The following is a 19,527-nucleotide window of genomic DNA, read 5'->3' on the forward strand; positions in this document are numbered from 1 at the left end:
AGAGAATTTGTCTTTCCTTAACTGCAAGAAACTGTATCAGCCTTACAGAAAGCTTCAGCTCATTCTGTCAGCTTCAGAACCAGCACAGGGCTCTTCCAGCCCTTCTGTATAACTCCTTTGGTGTGTCTTCAGAATGCTGTTACTCAAGATCCTAGAGAAAATAAGTGAATCCTTAGATTTAAGCACTTGAGTTAAGTGCATCCAAATCGATGCTCTCAGTCAAGCTCAAAGAAATCAGATACTTTCACATGGAGCAGGATGACTGCCACATGCCAGGGTTCAGGGTTGCAGGGGAGGGCTGTGGGTGCAGAATGTATTTCCAACAACCTGAAGTGTACTCTGTTCAAACCAGTAAAATAACAATGTGGAAAAATAATTTCTGTATAAATTATTGCATGGGTTCAAAGGGAAATATCACTGAAATTTTGGGTAATTTCAAGTGCAAATTTCTAATGAGTTATTAATGAGATAAGGGATGGAAACAAACTGACCCCAGTAGTGTTAAGACAAAAATATTGAATAGAATGGAGAATGGGAATAAAGAGTGAATAGAAAAGAGTAAGGAGAAATCAAACTCTAATATGGAGGTTTTTACACTGCCCTGCAACCCAGGTGGTTGTTTCATGTAACTCTGTAGTTCTTTTTACTGGTAATAATGAGCAACTGTACTATAAAATATATGGCTGTGCACATAACTACCAGGGAAGCTGCAGGAAAACCCATTAGTAATTATTATGAACATTAAAAAAACAAAACAAAACACCCTCTTTTGCTATCTGCACATGGTAGTCATCCTGGCTCAGTGAGCTCATTAGAAAAACAAAATGGTTTTGTTTGATCGTGATGTAAATGTTACTCTACAGGGACTTCAGCAAGTGTTCCCTAAAGCAAAGCCAGTGCGTGAAGCCTGTGTTCTTCTCATGGGGTGGGGGAAACAGAATTAAAACCACAGCACTCTTAAGTACCACACCAGCCCTTTTTAATACCACAGTATATGGAAAAGACTACTAAATGCAAATAACAATGCAATGGCAAATGTGTTCATAGATTCATTTTTACAATGGTGTTATCTTGATTTATTGGGAAGACAATTATATTTAGCTGGTCAATTAATAATTAAACCCTTCCACTGGATTTCCAAATCATTGGCAAACAAATGTGCAGGCTTTTAGTTTTCTTACCTCATAGGATTTCTTTGTTGCTCCCAAAGGAATTCTGTGCAGCTTTCTTGATGTGCAGCTTTCTTGAACTTCTCAGGATCCCATCCTTAAAGCTTTCTTATTTATTTAATTTTTTTTGTCCCTGAGCTGCTCTGTAAGACTGCCTATTAGTTTATAGCCAGTAGAAACTGAAAATGCAACAAACAACCAAACTAAATATTTGAGATCGCTGAGAGATCAGTAACGTTTGAAGCAATTTGGATCAAATTATCAAGATTAAACCAGTATGGGGTCATGCAGAATTGCTTAGAAATCATATCATACTGATGTAAAACATAAGCAGGTGCTGGGAGACATTTCCATGGGTAGCTAATCTGTATACAGTATTATTTGTAAATTGTAATAAAGACATGGATCAAATACAGATAAATAGATTATGTTTGCTAAATCTGTAAAGACACTAAGCACATAGGAAGTACAGTTTGCTCTGTTGGTGCAGGGAAAATGGAGTGTGGATTGTTTAGGTCCCTTTAGATTCTTTGATTACCCCTTGAGGAAAAAAGATCTTGACACAATTTTAGGTCATGTCCTACAGTGAGCTTTGTATTGAATAGTCTGTGTAGAAATGAAGTAAAACCCAGCAGTGAACTGTGGTTGCCAAATATAAAGCATGCTTTTGTGAAGTAAAGCTGCTCAGGTGAGCAAGGAAGTGTGTTCCTTCCCTTTAGTGGAATATTGCAAATCTGGGTAATTTTTATCGATAGCTGTGACTGCCAAAAGTTATAGCTTGCAGCTAGCTAGAGACCACAGATGAGGTCAGGGACATTTATTTTAACTTTAACTTGTGGGGTCACTCAGTGCATCTTTAAAATAACAGCTAAACTCCACATCTTGTCTGTATTACAGCACAGAGCTCGTGGTTGTTAAAAAGCAGTGTTGAACTGCATGAACCATATAGTAAATTCTAGGAAAAAAACCCACTTTTAAATATCTTCATTGTGAAGCTGAATCTCATTCAAGTTTGTTGAATGTATTTAATCACAACATCATAGAAATAGCTTTAAGGATAAATACCAAGAGATCAAACATTGCTGTGATATAAGCAGTGCCAGTACCTCACAAAGGCAGTATTTTTTAGTTCCTTGATTTGTGTCTCTAAATTCAGGAGTGTTTTTGGGGGGAACAAGGTTTGTATACAAAAAACAATTCTGAATTTTTTCTGCAAAAGATAGCCAGCAAAACCTGTCTGAGATTCCTGCAGTATAATCATACCCTTTGCAGCCACATTATTCATAAACTAGATCTGATATGTCTTGGTTTTGTTTTTGTTTAGGAAAGCCCTGTCATGTAGATCAGACTTCAGCTTTTCCTCTTATGTTTATTTCCATCCTCAGCATCTCAGTGCAAATTAACTGTCCTCTTCTTACTTTGAACAACTTTGGGATTTTTATTCCCTTTTATAAAATCTTCCCTTTTAATAATTATTGATTTGTTGATTAAATTTTTAAGGTAATATAACAAAATAACACAAAGAGAGACAGCTGAAGAACTGTAAAGACAGAATAATTATGAGATCAGCAAACAGGTCTGTAATTCAGAGATTACTTTGAAATGACCTTCCAGAATAAAAAAGCCCTAAGCTGTGTAGGACATACAAATTTTAAATGATAGTTACTGTGCCAAGAGAATTTGAGTAGGTTGGTAATGTTGATTTAGCTGTCTTAATTGTGTTGAGCTCTGCAAGTCACGGAATAAAAGAGCAGTGGAAAGAACAAAAGGAGCAGACCCAGTAAAGAAATACTCATTTAAAAAAAAAAAGACATGAAAGAAACAGTCAAAGTGAAATAATAAAATGAAGTAAGGAGGTAAGGACTGAACACAATGAGCTAACACTGTGGCAATATTCAACCAAAATCTCCTCTTTAATTCCAGGTAAAGCTTAATTCAGTTCTGAAGCACAGTATTTTCACTGTCTGTATCATGGGCAATGAGGCTAAAAGCCAGGACTCTTGCATAACAGTGTGACAAATGGTGCCTCTAGGCCTTCCAGTACAAACTTTGATTATGAAACTGTGTTGTTTTTTAAATATCTTTATTGTGTTTTTGAGGTCAGTTAGGTACAGAAAAAAAATTGCTGAGCTTACAGGTAATTTTCCTGTAACAACATTTTCCCAAGACTGATAGCAACATTGTCTGATTTTCTTTACATTTTAATTTTTCTGGTGGATTTGTCTTACCTATGCAGGAAGGATTTCCACTTCACTTACAATATTTCATATGTAGTGTCCCAAAAGGTCCTAATTTATGGGACATAAATTGTGGGAGAAAACAGTGGAGTGGTGCAAGGTATGTGAAGATATGATTCTATGCAGCAATGTTCATGTCTCTGAATGTTATTTTTTTAAACACTCTTTGAATGTCTTTGTTCAGATACTACTGCTCAGGCAGGTGCATTTCCCTTTAGCCTAGACAGGCTTATGAGTGAATTGCTGTTCTACTTTTTGACAATTAAACAGTTGAGAAATAGAGGCAAGAGGTATTTTTGCTGAGTCTTGCCTCCTCCAGTAAAGTCCTTATAAATTTTTTCTGTATCCATTTTTGAAATAGTAGTGTATGACCTGTGCCATAGATGTGGCTTGGGTGTTTACTTTCTTGGAGAAAGCTGGGTACAAAACTGCAGCAGCATAAGGTTCCTGTGCAAACCCAACAGGGTACCTGTGCTGTCATGGTCTTTCATTATATCATATCTTTTGGTGGGGTGGGGGGGGGGAAGAAAAAAGAAAAAAAGGAAAATAGGAGGAGAAAGACACTTCAGTTTGGAGCTGTCAGCATACACATCAAATCAGCTTTGGCTTGAACTTCCAGGTAGAGATAGCCTTCAGAAGTCAGCTCAATTACTGCTCTTCACAATGAGTTGGCAGTACTTGACAATGTAAGTTGTAGTAAGAATTGCTTACAGCAGAGATATTTGGGGAAACGATGAACTATTTGGCAATAATATGTAAACAGAGGACAAGTTATTGAATTATGGGTTTATTCCAAATTGTTTTCAAGTTATAACCTTGAAGAAACCTTCAGGAGAAAGAAAACAAGGGAATGGGAAGATGATGTTAGCCTAAAACAATAAGGAATTAGTAAAGCTTCACTCAAATTTGCTTCTTGTCTTAGGCAAATAACACCAGGTGACCACTACTGTGTTTACAGCCTCACATCCCAATGTAAAACAGCACATTTATTTTCATTTCAGATGTCATTTTGTGTTAAGAAGCCTATGACAGTTTAATTTCAGTTAACCACTGCTAATGGTGTGAATATACAAAGAAAGCAGACAGTCACACAGTCATTGACTGTATATGTAAATGAAGTAATCCATTGTGTTGGGTCATTGTGGAGGACGCTGATTATTACATTTTTTTTGAAAGTTCTTCCCTCATCATTCTGAAAACCTTTCTGCCTGACTGACACACAAAACATTTTTTCTATAGTTATGCAAAACTAGCTGAGGCTGTAGTAATTGGAAATGTTAGCAGACTGAAATATTAAGTCACAATTTTGTTGGAAATTCAGTGTTTCAGTGTGTCTGTTAACTGACTCTGTTCTGAAGTTTAACTATCTTTTTAATGTTCCTTTCATTTTATTTGTTTTCAGAGGTGTCACTGTTGTTTAAACACATTATAGCTACATTCTTGTTTTCGGAGACAGAGGGGATGTTCTGTAGGATGCTGACTCGGTTAAGTTTAGAACAGGCAATTCTGGAATGCAGCATACTTCAGAAAAGTCTGTTGTGCAATAGGAATGATCAAATTTTAGATCTTTCTTCAAGTGCTTTATCCAATATTCATCTTACAGAAATACCATTAACAGTCCCCTCTACTTAGGGGTAGAGTCAAGCACACTTTCTTCCTCAAATCATGGAATCATCTAGGGTGGAAAAACCTTTAAGATGGTGTGAGGTCCTTTGTAACTTCCAAGAGATCTATTCATCACAGATGACTGCCAAGACCTGAAATGATTTATTGTTGGTTGTTTTCAACCACCAAAAAATAAATACAGATAATTTCCCCAAATGCCTAACATGGAGTCGCTCCATGGAGTGATGTATTGGTTTGGTTTTGCTGGTCCAAATTGTATTTAATATGCCATAAATACTCTTTTTATTTGTTGTCAAGCAAAGAACTGGTATTGTAGTTTCTCAGTAGGTTGGTGTAAGATATGACTTTCTGTTGGGAAACATACTACTTATAGAAAAGGAAAGGAAGTCTCCATGTGCAAAATTAAGAAAAACTAGGGTGGGTAGAAAGAAAGGAAAAAAAAAAAAAAAAGGTAAAAGTCTATCTGAATACCCTCCACCTTTGCTAGCACATTTTCTCTCCATTGAATTGGACAGAGCATAAGTCCATTGATTTCATGGGTCTGCTTTTAGAAAAATTAGGAAGAACCACAGAAGGGGATCACTGTGAGGAAATTTTTTTTTTTTCTGCAAAATAAAGTACCATTCTTAAAAACATATAAAAGACCTAGATTTGCCTCAAAGGAACGCCTTCTGTCATTCTTATTCATGCTTGGCATCCTGTGCTGAAATTAGTCCTGTAGAATCAGTTATTAAAATCTGTGTAAAGGCTCTCATTAACTTTGCATTGTGCCCTACAAATGGGTCTCTTAAATGTATAGGCTATTCAGCAAATGCTTGGCATCTTAAAAATAATAGAGTAGTCATTAAAAACATGCAATAATATTGTTATAACAGTATAATTGTTGTAATGCAGATCATTTACTGGGCACTCCATGCATATGAGAATTACATTTGTGTGGCATAATCAAAGTCAATGAGAGTCTTTCCTTTGATTTCAATAGGCTTTGGTTCAGGCTTTTTGAGAAGTATCATTAGCTGTCAGATGTTTTTGAGACTATATGTATCAATCTGATTAATTAGTAGCAATCTAAAATGTTTTCATGAATGTTTTTTTTTCAAATTCAGGCTCATATAAAGAACTGTGTAATATCTCATTGTTGTGTTTCCTTTTAAATTCCTGTTAATTCCCATTTGATAGTAAATTTAACCTCCCTACCAACATAATTGATTAAATAACAGGGATCATAATGAAATTCCAGTAATGCTTTCTGCATGCAAAGCTGAAAAGAGTAATTACTGTCAAATAAACTTTTGGATTCATCTTTCTTAGATTCTACTTCTTTCTTTATAAAGTAGAGTTATTCTAATCTTTTAAACTTCTCCAGTTCGGTTGTACTGGGTAAATAAGTTGCTCTTCTATTATTTCCTTTTTACACTGAGGTAGCATACAGAGGTGACCCTCACATCAGTGTGTTCCTATGCAAGCCCTTTCCAAAGGCACAGTTTGTACCCACAGCAGGAATTACTTTTCCTTCTGGAAGAGCATTTAGCATGTTGGAGTTTGACAATGGTATTGTCCAAATGTTAGGGCTGAGAAGAAACCAGCGTTCAGGTAACACTGAGATTAGTGTACACTGACATCAGCATTCATTGTGTCAGTGTTATTTAAGAGGAACTAGAGCTCTGCAGATTTACAGTTCTACAGTCTTCCAGTTAAACCAGTTATTTTATTGCAATCACTCCCTTTGAAGTGTGACCTGAAAATTACCCAACAAGCAAAGCAAAAAAAAAAAAAATCTAATTAGAAATAATTTCTGCAGAGTTTTGCTCTTAACTTACTGGTTATTAATTGGAGCAATGAATTCCATAGCTTTCATCATAAGCCAATTTCAGCCTGCTAAAAAGCATGAAATTTTCCTTTCCTTTAAAGAAGTTATAAAAAAAATTGATTGCAATGAGTACAGTGTCTTTGTCATTAAGAAAGATAGGTTTGTTTTTATAATAAAAATAACAAACTAGATTTTTATTAATTGTTTTCTTAAATGCCTGAGCCTGATCATATTTTCCTTTTACTTCAGTGAAGTACAATCATACAGAAATTTTTATCTTTTAACTGCAGAGTTAGGCTAACAATATTTTATTGTAAAGTGTCCTTAAAGATTGAAATTATTTTTTTTGACCTGTTGTTAGGTGCACCTAATATCATGTTTACATTTACTTAAATTCTCAAAGGATCCATTTTGTCATGGTAATAGAGTTTTGGCATACTAAATTATGAAGGGTTTTGTAGAAGTTTATAATAAAACCTTGCAAAATATAAACAATTACATTTGCCCATATACAACGAATCTGAGCTCAAGGCATTTCACATGTCTTCAAAGGAACCAGAGGCACTCAAGTGAACTATAAAATAAGATTAAGATGGGACTTTCCTAACCAAATTCTTCCATGGAGAAGGTAAGATTCTGAAAGTGAAACGGCTTTGAAGAAACCCTTCACACAGTCTTTCTACAATATAAATATTACTTTGGTGTTGAAGAAGACTTCATTTTTTTTCAAGTTCTTTGAAAGTATAGGGAAATTTTTCTGTTGCTTACTGTTAGTGCTTATTCCTGGAATGATGTAGTTCCATATTGTTGTTTCCCTCTTGATTTTCCTTCCCTATCACCATCTGACTTTGGGAGTTACTTGGTTTGTTTCTTTATTCCATCCATTGTTTTCTTCATCTCCATGACCTCCCAATACTTGTATATAACAATGCTTTTAGAGTCAGAAAAAGACATAGAAACTATAGTAACTTAATCTCTGGCATCCTTCTCATGCCATCTCTACAGGCTTACTGGATCCAGGTTTCCCAAAATTCTTCATAGAGGAGGAATAAAAGAGAGACTGTGTCTGCTTAGCTAGGTTTGAGCAAGGAAGTTGCTTCTCTCTAATCCCAATGCATGTGTCCTTAGTCACACTGTTAAAGGGCTGTTTGGGCCACCAGAGAGGCAGACTGAGTTTTAAAAATGGATTGTCATCAGATTTTCTTTTACAGCTATTCATACCTGCCATCACCTTGAGAAACATGCCTTTATAGCTGCCTTCCATGTGAATATCAAAGATCCTTAATTTTGATAAGGTGGTTTATAAAATAGTTTGTATATTTCTGTAGCTGCCTTTTCCTCTCACCTTTTCATCATTCCTCCAGCTGATGGATAGGTATCTGTATGCTTGGTAAATGCTCCGGGCCTTACTTGCTGATTTTGAGCAGTTTGTAGTGTTGTACATATGTTCTCCACCTTCTCAATGGGTGCAGACTACAGCATATCCTCACAAGCCTCCAGTCTTCTCCTCCTTTCATAGTATCACAGGCAATAAATAGCTGGGCCCTGCATTCTAATTATGGAAAGAAGAAAAAGCCTCTCAGTGGGATGTCAGTGTCAGTTTTTCATGGAGTTTTCAGAATGTCATTTTCTTGGCATAAATGTTACTGTAATTAAGTATTCTCCATGCAGCAAAATTGATTCTCCATTCTGCAGTTTACAAACTCAAGCATTTCTTTGTGAATCCACAGCTCATCTGCAAAGTGCTGTGCCGTGCCTGCTTCACTCAGCATGCTCCATTTCCATGTTACTCATAGAAGCCACTTGTTTAAAGAAAAAAAAAAAAGACCATTGAAGTATAATCAGACACTATGTGTGTTGTTGTATTAATTCTATTCTAATTATGTTGTTGGCATCCAGATGACTCACATTGAATCTAAAATAATGTTGATAGAAATAATTCTCTCATAGGTTAAAAATTTATCTACTGAGAAAGCATATGAATTATTATGCCACATACCTAGCTGAGACTAAAAAAAACAACTTACTTTTGTGTGCATGATTTTGTCATACCAAATAAAGCAATGAAGATGAATCCTCATTTAAAAATTCTGTTTAAACATACTACCTTGCTCTCTCCCTCAGGCACGTATACAAAGAATGCAGGATGAGTCCCAAAAAATTTTACGTAGGTCTCCTATATTTGGGATAAATTAATGTGGGCAGGTTAAAAGGATACTATAAGGGCATGAATCTATGTATTTTGTTTTGTCAGTAAAATAAATTCTTCAGATTTGGCCTATAGGTTTCACTCATTTTACACATTGTGTCACTTGGATGCTTTTCTGAGCAACTTGGTCTCACTACAGTTTTTTATATCATGTGGTGTGCTGGTTCTCCTTTAGCTAAACAGTACTGGGCCAAGCCTGTTCTTAGAAGTTTATTAAACCACTTCATAATAAATGGTGAAATAAAATCAGATTATAAGGTTAGGAGACAAAAAGATGGTGGTTGCTGGTTAGTTATAATAATTGGACTGGTTTAAATGTTTTATGTAAGAGCCATGGAAAAGAGAAGGGAGGGGAGAGAGTGTCTGTGTATGCACGTGTTCCCACATGTTTTGCAGTTCTGTGTTTTCAGTGCATTTTAATGGTATAAGTAAAACATGTATACATTGAGCAGTTACTCGAAAACTCAGATTTGTATTAGAAAGTAGAATGTAATTTATAGTGTTCTTACATATAACTGGTGCACTGATCCTAGTTGGTTGAACTGTTTGACTCCCCATTCTTCTCTCTCCTTTCCCCTTGACCCTGCAAATAATATATTGAAAATGTTTTAATTATTTCACACCTGAAAGGGAAAAACAAGGGGAAACATAATGGGTTTTTTTGGTTTGTTTCTCTGTTATTTGTTTGTTCATTTAATTGTGGTTTTCTGGCTCACAATTGCCTAGGTACCCGAATCCTAAAATCTCATGAATGTGAGCTGTGGGAAGAGAGGAACCATTTAAATGCTCCCCTGTTCTCCTGCTGAGTCAGGTGAAAGGGTTGTACTTATCAGCTGGCTGCTGATCTTTGAACTGTTTCAATAGGTGAACTTTCCGTTGTTGGTCTTGCTTGCTTTTATTATTTTTCCTGCTAGGAAAAAATACTTTATTCAGCTTGAGGTTTTTAGGATATATGGCTTCCCAGTATTGATTAGTACCTTTCAAAGAAGAAATGTTTCCTGTTCTTTTTACTCCCAGTGTAGCAGTTCAGTAAATGCATCATCCATCCAGGCTATATCTCTTGGACAGAGGCATACACAAATCTTCAAAGGCAAGCAAGGATCACTTACAAGTGAAATACCCATTCATTTCTTACTTGCTGTAGGATCTTTTGAATGGTACTCCCCAAAGGAAAGTCCTTATCATTAATTTGGAGCTGTGTTGTACCTCTGCTGTTAGAAACAAAGGACCAAGGTTCTTACCCTTTTAGTGGCTGTAAAAATAAGAGTAGTTTCAAGTTCTCTTTGCTGGTTCAGAGGACCTTACAATAAGTATCAACTTCTCTGCTTACAAAAAGTCAGAATGCCAGGATTAAAGGAAAGAAAAGTGAAGGAGGAGAAAGTATTCTGGTGACCTAATGAGAGCTGAATGCAGAACAGCAGACAGAGAAGACAGTGGGTGAAAATTCTATCCTCACAGGGTAAGTTTGCAGTAAATGCAAACCATCCACCATTGTTTGTTCTTGCCTGCTTGCCAATCAGTCAGTAAAACTGGCTGCCAGTAAAGAATGATTATAGCTTTAGTTCCATGATTGCTTCTCTTTGGTGAAGAGTGTTCATTAGGAGGAACATTACTATTCCATTCTTTCTTTTAGCACTGTATGATGCTACTTGATTTTTTTTTTTAACTGTTAGGGAGGTGGAGGGAAATCTGAGAACTCATTCTAAGCAGGTCTGTGAAAGTTATTCTTTTTAATTAAATACTTTCAAAATGCCTTGAAGTCAACAAGATCCTTTTTCTCCAATCTCCCTAACTTTTCTAACAAACTATTATAACTAATCTTGCTTCTAGGCTTGTGAAGCACTGTGGGTGGGAAAGCCAATTACATCAATATTTTATTTTTTAAAATAACATGTTTTTTTCCCCTATCGAGACCTGTTACATTTCCAGCAGCATTCAATACAATAGAGTACTGTTAAATATACCACTGGCATACAATCAACTGCCATTTATTTTACTGTTGAGTGATTTGTTACAGTAGATAGAAACCATTCAATACCATTGACAAACAACAGACAGTCCATAGCTCTGAATTACTCTTAGACTATTTTTGTAATGAATGGAGACTTAATTTCAGCTGTGTTTTCTTGTGGGTACTAGACAGAATTGTGCAGAGCAGAACAACAGTTTTATTTATTAAGCTTTGCAAATGCAGTTTTGCCTAATTACTGCTGACTTGTCAGACAATAGTCAATTACATTCATCAGGGAAGGTGAAACAACTCCTCTCACCTGATTCCTCCTGGCTGAACATCTTTCAAGAAAAACACTGGATCATCTAATTGATCACCTAAAAATATTACAAACTAGTAGTGTTTTAGAGGCCTTTAGGGTCCCACTGTGATTGAGATACAGACATTTCCCTTACTATCACAATATTCTGGCAAAAAATTAAAGGCATTGTGGATTTTGTAGCCATGTCTGTGTTAGGAGACTCAAGGGTCTACTCTGAAGTGTTGATGTTGTACAAAAAATTTATTCTCACTAATGAATTTCTGAGATCAGACCAAGCGTTGTGCAATTTATTCCATTCATGCTCTGTAAAACAAAAGGTATGAAGCACACTCTGCAGGTACATTGCCCTGGCGCACCAATGCACATCTGGCACACAAGTGCTGGGTGCCTTTTTATTTGTTGGCTGGCAAACAGTGTTTCCCTGAAGTAGATGAGGGGAAGAAAGCAGGCGATAATACAGTTGGAGAGTTCTTGTCTAGGTATTATAAGTTGCACACACCCTGATAAACCTGTACAGAATAGCATGTGTGACTTCTCTGCAACTCTTGTTCCTGTCTCCAGACTCCAGAACATTCCATAGCAGCTCAAATTTAGTCAAATATCCTCCATCTCAATTCATGCAGAAATACCCCCAGCAAGTTCTGGACATTCTTGCAGAGTTGACTTTATCCGTCAGTGGCAGTATCCCTTTGCAAGAGTCCTTAGGGGGTTTATAGAGTAAGTTTATTATAATACCATTATCATTTAGCCTCAGTAAAGTAATAGGAGTTTCTTTTGAGTTCATTCTTTCTGGGAAAACTATAGTCCTTCTCCTGTTAGATTTTTGAGAAGAAGGAAAGATCCAGATGCTGTTGACAAAGGTGAGCTCTGAAGCTGTGGAGCCATGATTGCTGCAGTAAAAGACCTAAATAGAATAGTACATGGCTGGGGATAAGATTGCTTTGCTAAACAAAAAGAAAAGGTATGCCAGCTGTTCAGAATGAAGACCTATATATGCAGCCTCAGTTGAAACTAGTTTATTCATTCATAGCTTTTGAAGATATGTTCTACAGATAATGATAAAATGGAATCTCCACCCACCTAAAGATTGTTTTCATGCTTTTTCAAGAAAACAAATGCGACAAGCACCTGTACTTAAATGGAGAGACAAATGTGGTCTGATATACTATTACAAGGAGAAGCAGGATAATACAGTCAAAAGCTGTAGAACAAATAGAAAACCTCAGAAGTGTTGGATGAGCATAAGTGTTATCACAAACAGAAGTGATTAAAAATTAACCAAAAGTTTTAATAGTACTGCCTAAAGGAATATTTTATCTAACAATAAACAGCTTATTGAGCCTGCAACCACAGTAATATAAGAGTCCACTATAAACTAGAACAATTTTATTATCTGGAAATACCCATTTTATTTCAAATGTCTGTTATTTCAAAAAGTCTTGCTTTCTAATAAGAAACAGAATTTAAACACACTATTAGAATGTGATCTGTTGACTTTTTAAACACCTGTTTCTTCACATTATTACATGAATTGTAATTGTTGAATGAATAACACTAATAAGGATTGAACTAATTGGCATAATTGAGGTCCACCAGTTTCTCACTAATAACATTTGCTTCTTGAAATTATCTAAGGCTGGGTGCCCTGAAATGCCACCACAGGGAGCTTGCAGTCAGAGAATGCTTTCCATCAAAATTTGGTCAGTAGAAGAGTTTTGGAATATGTGACAACCCTGAAGGGCATGCTGGCTTTACTAAAATGACAGAGTTATCAAACAGTACTTTTTTAGTAAATTGGCCTACCAAAAGCTTTGCACTAAAATCTTCAGCTACAAGGCATGAAAACCACCAAACCTAAATAACAACAACAAGAAATATTTTATTTTAAATCAAAAGGAGTTTGTTAATTGTCCTTTAAACTGTTGAACAAACTGGAAAAATTAGTGCAACTCTAGTTATGTTATTGAATTATCTTTGTTTAACTATTAATACAGTTTTTTAAAGAAAAGTTTACTTTGTCTAAGACTGAATCCCCTTAGTCTCCAGGAATAACAGCTACTCCAGCTGAAAGAGCTGGGAGGGGAGAGAGAAGGCAGCCTTATTTGCCAGGATATTGTATGTCCTGTGCATCTATAGGCACTTTTTAGAGCCTATACGTATCTCCCAGTTTGTCCCTATTGTACTTAGTAACCCTTGACTGTAGCAGCTGACATAAATAATAGCGAGATCGTAAAAACTCATGACAAGAATTGAGAGGTAAAAACACTCCTCTTAAATATTTTCAGGAGGTACTCAAGAGGCAAATGTTAGGAGTGGAAAGTCCCTTATATGGCCCAAGCCCTATTTTCCAAGGAGATGTAAGTAGCTGTGGTAGTGGGGCGTTACTTGCCAAGGAAATGCTTTCTGTTAGGAAAAAAACCAATGAAAGTTGGATTGGCAATCAAGCTGTTGTTTTATAGTCAGGTTGTGTAAAGTGTAGGATAGGGCAGGTTTAATAAGAGCACAGCTGCACTGTCGGGAGTGTGCTGCTGCATTGTGCTTTGCTGCAAGCAAAAAAAGATCTTGTGGCACAGCTGGTGAACTCCAGGCTCAGGGATGTAGGGTTTAGGCATGGCTGCGGGAAGGTACAGTTTTGCAACCATTTTGGAAGGAAAACATTTTCACCTTGTGTATCTACATACTTTTTATGCATAGAAAGTGATTTAACAAAACGATCCCAAACATCCTTTGCTGAGTGTTCTTTTCACAATATATATCTGCTTTTTCTTTTTTCTCTTATGCGCCATATCAGGAAAGATCAGGGAGCCCTTTCATCATAGTTGTGATACATTGAGGTAAAGAGGCTAGGAGAACCTACTGCACCAGGGCACCACTGATGTGAGTTCTCCAGACAGGCAATAGATTTAGGATCCTGTAGTTTAAAAACAAAACCAACAAAAAGCCAAACACAAAAAACCCTTAATGAGACTTCAGTCTGGTTGTGGAGAATAACTGTGACAGTATATGCTGTATTACTTCACTGGAACATTTACTAATTGAAGTGTGGAGAAGTGCAGGCTGAATAGAACTGTTGGTCATTCTCACTGGACCTGGATAGAGGAGGAATGAATGCTGCTGGATTGCTTAATGGAAAATTTGAAAGCCTCATTGCAAGGGAATGGCTGAAAAACCTACTGGTGAGGTGATCTTGAGCTATACAACCATGTTTCATATGTCATCATATGCTTTTTCATTCATGACAAAAATTGTTGCTTTCAGAAGAAAAAGCAAAAGTACTCTGCTTTAGTAACTTCCATTTTTTTTTTCCTTCTCAAGGTCAAGTTCAAAGTAGAATATGCTGTTAATCTCTTAATAATATCCTGGAATAAGTAATTGGGAAAACAAAAATTGACAAAACATCAATGAAAAAATACTATGTACATATAATCTATTTTGTCTGGATGAGAATTTGTAACCAGCTCCATTTAGCACCTACCTACTGTTTCTCATTCACTCCTGCTGTCTGTCCAGACTTTTAACAGAATTTTTTTCATACTGATGCTTTGTGTAAAATTCTTTCCATGCCTCATTCACTTGCCTCATTCACTTGCCATCACTTTTCAACTGTAACTGTTTTTTTTTTCTCTCCTTGATCTCTGCCTCCAAATTTCTTTCTCCCTATGTCATTATTTAAGCTGTGTGAATGCATTACCCACTAGTGAGCATAAGGTTTTATTAGTATTTCACTTAAAATACAGGTTTTATTCAAAATACTGTGGAAATGAGACCCTAAACCTAAATATTTAAATGTGGCATTTCAGTATGATATCTGCAAATAGAGCCTTATATAAATGGTAATGAACTAGGGAAAAACCATCTGTGATTAGCAATCTTATTTGTAAAACTACAGTATTATTTATTTCTCACATTTCATTTTAGACCAGTGGTGAAAATCTTCAGTTCAGTTTTAAAATGTTTTAATTTCTTAAATAAGACATAAAAATTTTATAATTCTCCTCAAAAGAATTATCCAATAATTGTTGCATTTAATGAAATGAAGTAATTTCTGCTCCCCATTCCCTCCTCCTTCCAATTCTGCCATAATAAAAAGCAAAGGTTTAAAAGAAAGCCTTCTTGGAAAGAAGCACTAACCTGTGTTGTTACAAAATACGTGCAAGTGAGTTATTTTTAAACCACTGCAATTTTCACTTCCTCACTCAAGCTAACCTTCAGCTAAGTCGCAGGGTATGATCAATGGTTCCATGCAGTAGTCAATTCTTCTGGAGTTCTCAGTGTCATTTCCAATTGATCTGCTTGTTTTAAGGACATGAAAGTAGAGGTGCTAAACTGTAGTATTACTCCCTGGAACCTAGCACTGAATTAAAAAAAATAGTGATTAAACTATTCCTCAGGATTAGTTGAAAGCAAGAAAAGTCTTTCTCATTTAACTTGGCTTTCCCAGAAAAATTCTTTACTGAGCTCTGTAAACAATCTGAATACCTCCAGTATGTGACATACCCCTTATAGTGAACTGTCCTGTGAGTCCTCCATCTACCTGTATCCTGAGCCTCAAATTTATTCGGACATCATCTTACCATTCGAAAGAGCTCAACAACATGTTTGAAAAGGTTGGATTTAAATGAGGGGAAGGAAATAATAGAATACCAGGTTTGAAGGGACCTCAGGAATCATGTGTTCCCACCTTTCTTGGGAAAAAGCATGGACTAGACAAGATGGCCCAGCACCCTGTCCAGCTGAATCCTTAAAGTGTCCAGTGTTGGGGAATCCACTGCTTCCCATGGGAGGTTATTCCAATTGGTGATTCTGTATTAAAATTTGTCCTCCTGCTTCAATTTAAATCTTACCAGCACCAACTTGTACCCGTGGGTACAAGTTTTTGGGTTTTTTGGGGTTGTGGTGTTTTGTTTGATTGATTGTTTTTTCTGTTAGTCGTATCTTCCTTCAGCCAGTTCGAAGTCTCTTCTCCATTTATCCTGCATCAGGAAGATTACTGGTTTAAGTTGAGCAGGATCAGAAGTGAAAGGAACCTTTTTCTTAAGGCATCTATTTAAGTTGCCCCTGAGGCACGCTGCTTTTCTTCATTTGTCTTTGTGCAAGAAGGCCTACACATTCCAGTGACACTGGACCTATCATGGGAATTTACATTCCTGAGGCAGCAAATTCCTTGTCAAAAGTACCATACTTACCTGCAAAAAGCCAGGCCCATTCATAAAGCTGTAGAAATTGTACTGTGGCCTGTACTTGAATGAGTTTAGTAAAGGACTGGGGAAAGGGAGAGCTTCTTTAGGTCATATCTGAACTTGGGGAACATTTATATTGGAGTTCCTGAGCAATTTCGTGCACACAAAAAAAGCGATTTCCCTCTGCCTATGAAGTTACTAAACACGTTTAGATGAACGTAAGTGTTTTTAATTTTATTTTTTTCTTCTTTTATCAGGACTCCTAATATTTTGTGGTTAATATGTGCTTATCTTTGTTGCATATGTAGAATACAGACAACTTCCAGCCTATACTTGCAGTTGATGCCTGCTGCCATGTCATAAATCAATCAGCTGAATATATGCAACAACTTCTGTAGCAGTTAGAAGCTGTCTGCTGCTGTGTTGCTTTCTTCTTGAGTATTTTCCTGATGGTAGATAATCTGTAAATTTGTTTGTTTACCATGTGGATCCATTGCTCCAAAGTTAGACCTCCATGCCTTTCTAAATTGTATCTTATGAGCCTATATGCTTGGAGTAGGAGACTTTATTAGGTGGTGGTGCTTCGTTCTGTGACTCCATGTTTGTGATTTTTAGTCAATGCAGTCCAAACACGTGTAGAAGCTGATTGTATTGCATTTGAGAGTTTGTGTAGTAAAGAGCAGTTTGAACAAGAAAACTTGAACCTTTCTGAGGCTGGGGGATATGTTGCTGGCAAGAAAAGCTTTGTATCTCCTGAATGTGTAAAATGGCTGGAATAGGAAGTGCCAAATCTGTTCAACAAGTATAATGTCAGTAGAGTACAAAACATTAAAAGTACCAGCTGAGATTATAATGCAGTCACTGTTGTCAGACAAAAATTATGATTTAAGGGTAAATTTCCTCGCTGAGAATGAAAATCATAGGTACAGTAATTAAATGGGACACCTTTAGCAATATATAATCTACAGTTCCATCATACACCTTCATTATTTCCTCTATAATTAGGATTTTAATCCTTGTATTTGTTCTTTTAAAGACTATATTAGCATTGCAAGGCATTCCTACTGCTTTATTGATTTATTATGTATATCATAAATGACTCCTGAGGAGCATAATAATGAAGAATGTTATTTAATTCTATACAAATATTTAGGATAGAGCCAGTATTGTGTAGCTTTGTTATGAGAAGCCCTATTTCTTCGAATATCAATGTCACCTTACAAAGCTCCTCATCTGCTATGAGGAAAGAAGGATTATTAGAACTGACAGGAATCTTTGACTTTTCAAGGCTATTATATTTCTTATACTTATTCCTTCTGAATTTCTACACGCAGTGTGACTTCCATGGAAAACCTGTTTGCCCTGTTACATGGGCAGCAATTTCAACAAATAAGTTGCTTCTTTCAATACTGAATTGTTGAAACAAAACTGCTATTAGACGTTTAAACAAGATACCTGATATGAATATTTTTATTCCTTTATTTTGGGAACAGGAGACACTGACAGATATCTTCATGTGGCCTTCTATTAACCATGGTTTTTAACAGTTGAACTTCAATTTTAATCAAATTGAAAACTTAATCTTCCTCTCTATGCATAAATTTTTCATAGTTGTTGCTAGGGTTTTCATGATTTAGGAAGAGTATTAAAAAAGAAAAATAGAAAAAAAAAAAAAAAAGAAAGGAAAACAGGAAAGGAAAGCCTACAGAGAAAAAAAAAAAAAGCCACAACACAAACCATTTCCAGTGGACTAACAACCAGTGTTACATTTTTGCTGTTCACTATATAATTTGGCATTTATCTTTTACAAGAGATGCTGCTGTTTTTAGTAAGCATAAATTGCCTTCTCTGGATTTTTCTATTAAAGGTAAGGAAAGGGAATAGCATGAAAGCAGCATGTATGTTTTATAAATTATGTTCTTTTTTCTAAAGAGGGCTGTACTAACCTCCGGTCTCATGTGGCAAAGATACACTTTCCATATGTTTCATATATATGTGTGTATATATGTGTATATTCACAGAATCACAGAACCACTTAGGTTGGAAAAGACCTTTAAGATCATTGAGTCTTATTATACATCATATATATAATGTATATATACATTTATTTATTTTTCCATTTTGCCTTGGGTTATAATCACATCAAATGTCCAGACCTTAGGCTGAGGAGATTCTCTAAGGAAAACACAAGATGCCACAGGAGCTGATGCAGTGGGTGGTACTCTTCCTTTTGAGTCAGAACTGAACTAATGCCTTGGCATGTGATTCTGGAAGGAAGAATCTGAATGAGAAAACTGGAGTCTATCAGTAGGGAAGTTAGCCATGTTGTCATAACCTGAACACTTGTCAGTAATAGCAGTAGATTAATTTAACCTTGCCACTTTTAAAGATGCTTTTAATTCTCTATGAATGGAGGGATTGCTTTGTTTTGTTCAAATGAGGCTTCAAAAATAATTAAAAAGTTTACAATCATGTAAAAATGGCAATGGCATTTTCTGTATTTGGACTTGACTTTGGACTTAAAATCTCAATTTTAAAAAGCTAGGACGAGATGCCCAGATGCAGGACTCAGTGTGTTTGTGGTAGTGGACAGAGGACTGTGTTTCTCAAGGAGAGAAGCTAGCTTTCCGTTGCTCTGACCCTAGAGACTGTTTTTGCCATGCAATTATTGACCCACAGGCTTTCTTGATTTCCTTAAAGAAAATAAAAAACTGCTCAGCAGCAGCTACTAAAAATAATTTTTGCATAGCAGTCAGCAATGTGGCTTTTCCTGTCTTTGCAGATGAAAACACCGGCACAGTGACCTCTGCATTCATGATGCACATGAGCTGGCAATGAAAATGCTGGCCTTGCAAAAAGTGTCCAGACTTTTCACCTTGAAGAAACACATCCAATAAAGTAAGACAGTTAATTGTAGTATTGTTATCTGGGATCAGGCAAACTCTGTTAAAAACAGACTAAAACTGGGAGTTTATGTTCAAATACCTTCTTTAGCTGGGTTTGAAGACTTTTGAAGTCTTGAG

The sequence above is a fragment of the Apus apus genome, chromosome 8 (assembly GCF_020740795.1).
Source record: "Apus apus isolate bApuApu2 chromosome 8, bApuApu2.pri.cur, whole genome shotgun sequence".
In the NCBI taxonomy this organism is placed as follows: domain Eukaryota; kingdom Metazoa; phylum Chordata; class Aves; order Apodiformes; family Apodidae; genus Apus; species Apus apus.